Source organism: Spermophilus citellus (genome assembly GCF_964194105.1).
Source record: "Spermophilus citellus genome assembly, chromosome: 4".
NCBI lineage: Eukaryota > Metazoa > Chordata > Mammalia > Rodentia > Sciuridae > Spermophilus > Spermophilus citellus.
In genome coordinates, this window is record NC_138185.1 from 18,905,001 (window position 1) to 18,916,550 (window position 11,550).

General features: G+C 38.3%; 1 pseudogene across 1 annotated transcript; it reads left to right on the forward strand.

Moving 5' to 3' along the window:
• Nucleotides 1-8,876: 8,876 nt before the first annotated feature.
• Nucleotides 8,877-9,789, forward strand: LOC308646837 (large ribosomal subunit protein uL18-like; annotated as a pseudogene). The gene has a single exon. The product of its transcript is annotated as a large ribosomal subunit protein uL18-like (transcript).
• Nucleotides 9,790-11,550: the final 1,761 nt, after the last annotated feature.

Sequence of the window (11,550 nt, forward strand, 5' to 3'; positions counted from 1 at the left end):
GGTAAATATATGAGATTTTCAAGTAACTTAAATCCCTTAAAAATATCATTGACTATTTAAGCAAAATAATAACAATGTGGTGTGATATTTATTTATATTTATGCAAAATTAATATGTAGAAGAATAATCAAAAGAGGAGGACAGGAAAATTTTAGGTATACTCTTTATGATCTTATATTGCATTGCAATGATATGATATCTCTTGAAGATACACTATGATACATCAAAGATGTATAGCACAAGGAGTTATACCTAGTGGCGATCTAACAAAGGGGAGAAAATGGAATATGAATACTATTCAATTCGTCAAAGTAAGCAGAAAAAGAAAATAGAGGTAAGAAAGGATGTACGGAATAATCACATAAGATGGCAGTTTTTGAATAGGCAATTGTGCGACCCCGGAGACCCGGGCTGACTGATTCCCGCAGACTGCCCCGCGGACTGCCCCCCGGCCACAGAAGGCGGGGCGCCGCAGAGAAGCGATTAATTAGCAAGCAGGGAGAAAAGTGGCTGCGAGGGGCGGGAGATGTGGCTCGGGCGGTAGCGCGCTCGCCTGGCATGCATGCGGCCCGGGTTCGATCCTCAGCACCACATACCAACAAAGATGTTGTGTCCGCCGAGAACTAAAAAAAAATAAATAAATATTAAAAATTCTCTCTCTCTCTCTCTCTCTCTGTCTCTCTCTCTCTCCTCTCTCACTCTCTCTTTAAAAAAACAAAACAAAACAAAAAAGTGGCTGCGATTCGGTGGAACCCCGTCGGCCAAGCCCGCACTGACCCCTGGGCTGAGTACGGGATTTCAGACCGGGAAGGAAGCAATACAGTCCTATCCCCCACAACGGAAACTCCACCAAGGCAATCAGCGGCCACCATCTTGGAGAGCTGAAGTAACCACCGCCACTCTCCGACAGACTGCAACAATAAAACAGGTCTGTGTCACTCAGCCCATCCCCCATACATCGGGGAATTCGCATAAAATCTCTCCTAGGCTTTCCGGGGTAGGGAGTATCAGAGTGAGCCCGCATAAAGACTAGGGGAAAACTAGAGACACCTGACCTTCAACTCCCCCTCCCATCAGCAGCCAAAACGAAACCTGTCTAGCCAGCGCTGGGGGAGGGGCAAGCAGAAAAAATCAAAACGATAGAGTGCCAGGGATCCCAATAGCCAACTGTGCTACCCCGGGGATCCGGGCTGACTGATTCCCCTGGCCTTCCCCACGGCTACAGAAGGCGGGGCGCTGCAGAGAAGCGATTAATTAGCAAGCAGGGAGAAAAGTGGCTGTGATTCTGTGGAATCCTGCCGGATGAGCCCGCACTGACCCCCCGGCTGAGTACGAGATTTCAGAGGGGGAAGGAAGCAGTACAGTTGTATCCCCCACAACGGAAACAAAACAATAGAGTGCCGGGGTTCCCAATAGACACCCTCCACACCCAACAAACGGCAGGCCCAGAGTACAGTTTGAACTGCCGAGAGCCATCACTCAGGGGAAATCTGGTCTAGCAGGAGAAACCAAGACTAGCAGGAGAAACCAGGGGACTAGAGGCCAGGCCCTCGTGACTGGGCGGCTGGAAACCGCAGGCCTGCCGGCGACAGTTCACCCACTGCCCGCGTAACTGGGCGGTAGCCCGCCTGCCGGCTACCAATAGCAGGACTGGGTGCCTAGAGATTGCCCGCCCACCGGCGACAGCCGGCCCGCGGCTGGAGTCCACCCCCCCCCCCCGCCGGCGACCGATCACCCGCCCGCTGCCTGAGATACTGGGCGGCTGGAGACTGCCCACCTGCCTCGACCGGGAGCTGAAACCAAACAGAGACAGTCCAGTCACACAGCTCCAATAGGACACCCCAGCAAGGAGCCTGGGGCCCGTCATAGCAGAGTAGTGACGTCACTGGAGCTCGGCCGTCGGAATTCCTTCCCAGCAGAATCCACGTTAGCAGGCACAGTTTAACAACACAAAGAAGAAACAACAGAATAACACAGAACCAAAACAAATCTATAGAAGAGAGCAGAAACACGGCAATCAAATAGAGCTGGAAAGTAACGTGGACAACATGAGAAAACAAGGGAAAAAAGGAGTACAAACAATGCAGGACAACTTAATTCTACAGGAGGACACAGAAACATCAGAAGCAGGGATAGGGAAAGAACTCAAGGCATACCTAACTCGAATGGAAAGGAATATTAGAGAAGACATGAGAGAGCAAGTCCAAGCAATAAAAGTATATTTTGAAAATGAATTAAACAAACAAATTCAAATGGCAAAGAACGAGCTCTACCAGGAGATAGAGATCTTAAAAAAAAATCAAACAATAATCCTAGAATTGCAGGAAAATATAAACCAAATTAAAAACTCAAATGAGAATATTACAAATAGACTTGATCAAGTAGAAGTCAGAACATCAGATAATGAAGACAAGGTTTATCAACTTGAAAAGAATATAGTCAACACAGAAAAGATGCTTAAATCCCACGAGCAATCTATTCAAGACATATGGGATGTCATAAAAAAAACCAAATTTGAGGGTCATCAGGATAGAAGAAGGCACAGAGACTCAAACCAAAGGAATGGACAGCATATTAAATGAAATAATTCTAGAAAACTTCCCAGAGATGAAAGATGAAATGGATTGCCAAATCCTGGAAGCCTACAGGACCCCAAACATTCAAAACCATAATAGACCAACTCCAAGACATATAATTATGAAGATAGCCAACGTACAGAACAAGGAGAGAATATTAAAAGCTAAGAGAGAAAGGAGGCAGATTACATTCAGTGGTAAACCAATTAGGTTAACGACTGATTTCTCATCACAGACTTTGAAAGCGAGAAGATCCTGGAACAATGTATTTCAAACGCTGAAAAATAATGGATTCCAACCAAGAATACTGTATCCAGCAAAATTAAGCTTCAGATTTGACAATGAAATTAAAATCTTTCACGATAAACAAAAGCTAAAAGAATTCGCAGCAAGAAAACCAGCACTGCAAAGCATTTTGAGCAAAATACTACAAGAAGAGGAATTGAAAAATAGTGCCCAAAACTAACAGCAGGAGGTATCTCAGTAAAGGGGGAAGAAAATAACCAAAAAGAAAACTAGCCAAACAAAAATAAATAAATAAAGAAGCATGACTGGAAGTACAAATCATATCTCAATTGTAACCTTAAATGTTAATGGCCTAAACTCACCAATCAAGAGACATAGGCTAGTAACCTGGATCAAAAAAACAAATCCAACAATATGCTGCCTTCAGGAGACTCATATGATAGGAAAAGACATACACAGGCTGAAGGTAAAGGTTGGGAAAAATCATACCACTCACATGGCCCTCGGAAGCAAGCAGGAGTGGCCATACTCATATCGAATAAAATCAACTTTAAACCTAAGTTAATCAAGAAGGATAAAGAAGGACACTATATACTGTTAAAAGGAACCATCCACCAACAAGACATACAATTATCAAGTTGTATGCACCAAACAATGGAGCTGCAACGTTCATAAAACAAACTCTCCTCAAGTTCAAGAGTCAAATAGACCACAACACAATAATTATGGGTGACTTCAACACACCGCTCTCGCCATTAGACAGATCCTCTAGACAAAAACTGAATAAAGAAACTATAGAACTCAACAGCACAATTAATAACCTAGACTTAACCGACATATATAGAATATATCAACCATCATCAAGTGGATACACGTTCTTCTCAGCAGCACATGGATCCTACTCAAAGATAGACCATATATTATGCCATAAGGCAACTCTTAGTAAGTATAAAGGTGTGGAGATAATAACATGCACCATATCTGATCACAATGGAATGAAATTGGAAATCAATGATAAAAGAAGGAAGGAAAAATCCTACATCACATGGAAAATGAACAATATGTTACTGAATGATCAATGGGTTACAGAAGACATAAAGGAGGAGATGAAAAAATTCTTAGAAACAAATGATAATACAGACACAACATACTGGAATCTATGGGACACAATGAAAGCAGTTTTAAGAGGGAAATTCATTTCTTGGAGTTCTTTCCTCAAAAAAAGAAAAAAACAACAAATAAATGAACTCACACTACACCTCAAAAACCTAGAAAAGGAAGAGCAAAACAACAGCAAATGTAGTAGAAGACAAGAAATAATTAAAATTAGAGCAGAAATCAACAAAATTGAAACAAAAAAAAACCATTGAAAAAATTGATAAAACTAAAAGTTGGTTCTTTGAAAAAATAAATAAGATAGACAGGCCCTTAGCCATGCTAACGAAGAGAAGAAGAGAGAGAACTCAAATTACCAATATACGGGATGAAAAAGGCAATATCACAACAGACACTACAGAAATACAGAAGATAATTAGAAAGTATTTTGAAACCCTATATTCCAATAAAACAGAAGATAGTGAAGATATCAATAAATTTCTTAAGGCATATGATCTGCCCAGATTGAGACAGGAAGACACACACAATTTAAACAGACCAATGACAAAGGAAGAAATAGAAGAAGCCATCAAAAGACTACCAACCAAGAAAAGCCCTGGACCGGATGGGTATACAGCAGAGTTCTACAAAACCTTCAAAGAAGAATTAATACCAATACTTTTCAAGCTATTTCAAGAAATATAAAAAGAAGGAGCTCTTCCAAATTCATTCTATGAGGCCAACATCACTCTGATCCCAAAACCAGACAAAGACATTTCAAAGAAAGAAAACTACAGACCAATATCTCTAATGAACTTGGCTGCAAAAATTCTCAATAAAATTCTGGCGAATCAAATACAAAAATATATCAAAAAACTTGTGCACCATCATCAAGTAGGATTCATCCCTGGGATGCAAGGCTGGTTCAATATACGGAAATCAATAAATGCTATTCACCACATCAATAGACTTAAAGACAAGAACCATATGATCATCTCGATAGATGCAGAAAAAGCATTTGACAAAGTACAGCATCCCTTTATGTTCAAAACACTAGAAAAACTAGGGATAACAGGAACTTACCTCAACATTGTAAAAGCTATATATGCTAAACCTCAGGCTAGCATCATCCTAAACGGAGAAAAACTGAAGGCATTCCCTCTAAAATCTGGAACAAGACAGGGATGCCCTCTATCACCACTTCTATTCAATTTAGTTCTCGAAGTACTAGCCAGAGCAATTAGACAGACAAAAGAAATTAAAGGCATAAAAATAGGAAAAGAAGAAATTAAATTATCGCTATTTGCCGATGACATGATAATATACTTAACAGACCCAAAAGGGTCTACAAAGAAGCTGCTAGAGTTAATAAATGAATTCAGCAAAGTGGCAGGTTATAAAATCAACACGCATAAATCAAAGGCATTCCTGTATATCAGCAACAAAACCTCTGAAATGGAAATAAGGAAAACCACTCCATTCACAATATCCTCAAAGAAAATAAGATACTTGGGAATCAACCTAACAAAAGAGGTGAAAGATTTATACAATGAAAACTACAGAACCCTAAAGAGAGAGATAGAAGAAGATCTCAGAAGATGGAAAAATGTACCCTGTTCATGGATAGGCAGAACTAACATCATCAAAACGACGATATTACCCAAAGTTCTCCACAGGTTTAATGCGATGCCAATCAAAATCCCAACGGCATTTCTTGTAGAAATAGATAAAGCAATCATGAAATTCAAATGGAAAAACAAAAGACCCAGAATAGCAAAAGCAATTCTAAGCAGGAAGTGTGAATCTGGAGGTATAGCGATACCAGAGTTCAAACTGTACTACAAAGCAATAGTAACAAAAACAGCATGGTACTGGTACCAAAACAGGCAGGTAGACCAATGGTATAGAATAGAGGACACAGAGACTAATCCACAAAGTTACAACTATCTTATATTTGATAAAGGGGCTAAAAGCATGCAATGGAGGAAGGATAGCATCTTCAACAAATGGTGCTGGGAAAATTGGAAATCCATATGCAACAAAATGAAATTGAATCCCTTTCTCTCGCCATCCACAAAAGTTAACTCAAAATGGATCAAGGAGCTAGATATCAAATCAGAGATGCTGCGTCTGATAGTAGAAAAAGTTGGCTCCGATCTACATATAGTGGGGTCGGGCTCCAAATTCCTTAATAGGACACCCATAGCACAAGAGTTGATAACAAGAATCAACAAATGGGACTTACTTAAACTAAAAAGTTTTTTCTCAGCAAGAGAAACAATAAAAGAGGTAAATAGAGAGCCTACATCCTGGGAACAAATTTTTACCCCTCACACCTCAGATAGAGCCCTAATATCCAGAATGTACAAAGAACTCAAAAAATTAAACAATAAGATAACAAATAACCCAATCAACAAATGGGCCAAGGACCTGAACAGATACTTCTCAGAGGAGGACATACAATCAATCAACAAGTACATGAAAAAATGCTCACCATCTCTAGCAATCAGAGAAATGCAAATCTAAACCACCCTAAGATACCATCTCACTCCAGTAAGATTGTCAGCCATTATGAAGTCAAACAACAATAAGTGTTGGCGGGGATGTGGGGAAAAGGGTATACTTGTACACTGCTGGTGGGACTGCAAAATGGTGAGGCCAATTTGGAAAGCAGTATGGAGATTCCTGGGAAAGCTGGGAATGGATCCACCATTTGACCCAGCTATCGCCCTTCTCGGACTATTCCCTGAGGACCTTAAAAGAGCGCACTATAGGGATACGGCCACATCAATGATTATAGCGGCACAATTCACAATAGCTAGACTGTGGAACCAACCTAGATGCCCTTTAATAGGTGAATGGATAAAAAAATGTGGCATCTATACACAATGGAGTATTACGCAGCACTAAGAAATGTCAAAATCATAGAATCTGCAGGGAAATGGATGGCATTAGAGCAGATTATGCTAAGTGAAGCTAGCCAAGCCCTAAAAAACAAATGCCAAATGTCTTCTTTGATATAAAGAGAGCAACTAAGAACAGAACAGGAAGGAAGAGCATGAGGAAAAGACTAACAGTAAACAAAGACGAATGGGGGGACAGCAAGGGAGAGAGAAGGGAAAGCATATGGAAATGGTAGGAGACCTTCAATGATACACAAAATTATAAGAGGTTATGAGGGGCAACGGGGAGGGGGAAAAGGGGAGAGAATTGAACAACAGCAGAGGAGTTAGAGAGGGAAGATGGGAGGGGACGGGAGGGGAGGGAGGATAGTAGGGGATAGGAAAGGTAGCAGAATACAACAGTCACTAATATGCCATTATGTAATAATATGAATATGTAACAGAAGTGATTCTGCAATCTGTATTTGGGGTAAAAATGGGAGTTCAAAACCCAATTGAGTCTAATGTATGAAAGATGATATATCATGAGCTCTGTAATGTTTTGAACAATCAATAAAAAAAAAAGATGGAAGTTTTGAACTTTATCACATCAATAGTAAAACTAAAAGTAAATAGTTTAAATACTCCAATTAAGAGTCAGTGATTTTCAGGTTGGATTATAAAAAAGGAAGAATCCACTTTAAACTGCTTACAGAGAAACACATTTCAGTTACAACGTTACAAATAAGTCTTAACAAACCCACGGAGAAAAGATAAAACATGTTAATGCTAATGAAAAGAAATATGGATTAGCTATTTTGACAAAAAAGGTAGATTTTGGAGCTAAGAATGTTACCAGGGATACAAAGTTTTATTTTATAAATATATAAGGGTCAATTTATCAAGGAATATAATGATTCTAAAAGTTTATGAACTTAATAAAACTAAAATACACAAAACAAGAACTATTTAGGGGCATCAAGGAGAAATAAACCAGTCCACAAACATAGTTGGGGATTTTAATACTCTTACAAGTTTATAGAACAGAATAGACAGAAAATCAGTAAGTATGAGCAGATTTCCAGCAACTTGACCTAAATGGTGTGTATAGAGCCCCCTACTTAACAATGCCAGAGTACTTAAAATATATGATAGAACATATTGTGGACTCAAAACCAAGTCTCAGTACATATAAAAGGTTTAAATCATACAAAAGATATTCTCACATTACAATAGAATTAAATTAAGAACAGAATTCTGCTACCATATATGTAATTGATAAAGTCTGTAGAATCCTCAAATATATGTAGACTAAATTATACACCTCTGAATCAATCATCATAGATAAAAGAAAGAATCAAAAATGAAATTAGAGTGTATTTCAAACTTAACAAAAATAAAAACACACATATCAACTTTGTTGGAATCCCACTGTGGTCATACCCGGGAGGAAATTCATAGGATTAAGTGATAAACTGCCTTAGTTAGAAGCAGATCTTAAATAAGAAATAAGAAAGATCTTAATATCTCAGTTTCTAACGTGAGAAAATAGCAGAAAAACATTTGAACTTAGCATAGGTAGACAAAATAAATAAAATAAAAATCATAGCAGAAATAAATTAAAACAGAAAAATAGTGAAAAATAATGGAGGAAATGAAACTAAGCATTGTTTCTTAAATAAGATCAATAAAATTAACAAATATCTAGCAATAGTAATCAGAAGAAAATATTGAATTATCAGTGTAAAAAATAAGAGATTACTGATGGTTTCTTAGATATTAAAAGAATAAGAAATATTGCAAATAATTCTATGCCATGAAGTTTGACAATTATCATAGAATTCATAAATTCTTCAAAAGACCTATTACCCAAGTTTATTCATTTAAAAAAATCTTGCTCTTTGCTTCCTGGTTGCCCTGTCCTGAGCTGCCTTCCTCAGCTCTGCCCTTCTCCCATGATGGTCTGCCTCACCTCAGGCCGGAGCAATGGAGTCAGCCATCTACTGAGACCTTGGAAGCTCGCTGTTGGACCTGCAGGTCTGTGTGGATCCGTGGATCCGGGTCTCTGTTCTGCAGAATGGGGTTTGTTAAAGTTGTCAAGAATAAGGCCTACTGTAAGAGACTGATATTTAGAAGAAGACGAGAGGGCAAAACTGATTACTATGCTCGGAAACACTTGGTGATCCAGGACACAAGTAAGTACAACACACCTAAATACAGGATGATAATTCGTGTAACTAACAGAGATATCATTTGCCAGATTGATTATGCCCATATAGAAGGGGATATGATAGTCTGCGCAGCATATGCACATGAACTACCAAAATATGGTGTGAAAGTTGGTCTAACAAATTATGCCGCAGCATATTGTACTGGCCTGCTGCTGGCCTGTGGGCTTCTCAATAGGTTTGGTATGGACAAGACTTATGAAGGCCAAGTGGAGGTTACTGGAGATGAATACAATGTGGAAAGCGTTGATGGTCGAGCTGGTGCCTTCACCTGCTATTTGGATGCAGGCCTTGCTAGAACTACAACTGGCAATAAAGTTTTTGGAGCCCTGAAGGGAGCTGTGGATGGAGGCTTATCTATCCCCCATAGTACCAAATGATTCCCTGGTTATGATTCTGAAAGCAAGGAGTTCAATGCAGAAGTACATCGGAAGCACATTATGGATCAGAATGTTGCAGATTATGTGAGTTATCTAATGGAAGAAGATGAAGATGCTTACAAGAAACAGTTTTCTCAGTATATAAAGAACAACATTACCCCTGACTTGATGGAGGAGATGTATAAGAAAGCTGATTCTGCTGTACGAGAGAATCCAGTCTATGAGAAAAAGCCCAAGAGAGAAGTTAAAAAGAAGAGGTAGAACCATCCTAAAATGTCCCTTGCTCAAAAGAAAAATCGGGTAGCTCAAAAGAAGGCAAGCTTCCTCAGAGCTCTGGAATGGACTGCTGAGAGCTAAACCAAACAACAGTTTTTCTATGAAGTTTTTTTAGATACAGATAATAAACTTATTGAACAAGCAAAAAAAAAAAAAAAAAAGAAGAAATGTGTTTTCTCACTCACACTGTGTGAATTTTACCTGCCACATGGAGCTTTTGTGAGAAGCAAGTTAGATGACATCTACAAAGCATCTCTGAACACAATGACCAGTACTTGGCAAATATTCATTATTGGAAACTATTGGTCTCCATCTCCTATCAATCTGACTTAATCCTTCTCTGGCTCCTTTGTGATTTTTCTCTCCACTTTCTCCTCAAATAAAAGTTTTTCTTTGCACTTGAAAAAAAATTATAACCAGCAAAGTTACTTAATTTGAGGTTAAAATCACAAAGAAAATTTTACACCACAATGAATTTACCAATGAATTTTATCAACTACTTGAAAAAAGTAATACTAATTTCTTCACCAAAGACATAATACATCGAAAAAATAATAGATAAACTCAGCACCATTAAACTTTAAAACTTATGCTCTTCAAAAGATACTGCTAAGAGAATGAGAAGACAAATCTTTGACTAGGAGGAAATATTTGCAAAAGAAATATCTGATCAAAAATATACAAAGAACACATACAAATCAACAGTAAGAAAATGAACAACCCAATTACAAACAACTGAAAAGATTTGAACAGATGCTTCACCAAATCAGATTTGCAAATGTCAAATACCCATATGAAAAGCTGATCAGCATCATGTGTCATTAGAAAATTGCAAATTAAAGCAAAAATGAGAAACGAGAACACACCTATTAGAATGAACAGAATCCAAAATGCTAACAGCACCAGATACTTGGAGGATGTAGAGGAACATGAACTCCCATTCATTGGTGGTGGGAGCACAAAAAAGTAGTCATTTTGGAAGATAGTTTGAAAATGAGTCAAAAATGTTTGTTTATATCAAAATCTGTGAATGAGTGTTTATAACAAATATATTCATAATTTCTAAAACTTGAACCAAGGTATCTATCAGTAGGTGAATGGAAAAATTAGTGGTGGTATATTATGCAATGGGATATTACTCAGAGCTAAAAAGAAATGAACTATCAAGCCATAAAAGACACATAAAATTATAATGTATATTAGTACGTGAAAGAAGCCAACATAAAAATTCTACATACTGTATCATGCCAACTATATATCACTTTGGAAAGGAAAATCTAGGGAAAGTGAAAAGGATCAGTGGTTTCCAGGAGTTAAGAGGAAGACAAGGTTGAATAGCAGAGCATATAGGAATTTTAAGGCAAAGAAATGATTGTGTATGATACAATGGTGGGCAGATACCATCATAGGTTTGCAAAACCCATTGAGTAAACTTTCACACACTCTATGGGCTTTGGGTGATGATGTGTCTTTCTAGGTTCATTAGTTGTGACAAACATATGATCTGGTGGAGGATTGTGATAATGGAGATGGCTCAGCATATGTGGGCAGGAGGTCTATGAGAAATCTCTTTACCTCTCACACACATAAAAAGAAGTCTTTTGGCAAAATAATAATAATACCCACACACCTATTAGGAAGGGTGAAATAAAGTGATCAACTGTATCTGTGCTGGTGATAATGGGGAAGGACTGGAAGTGTGATAACCTTCTGGAGAAAATGAAAATGGTATAATTTAAAAAAAAAAACAGTGCTGTGGTTTCTTAGGAGGTTAAATATACACCTACTTATGATTCAGCCATTGCGTTCCTAGACATGTATGTGAGAGAAGTAAGAGGCTCAACTGGAGACGTATACATGAATATTT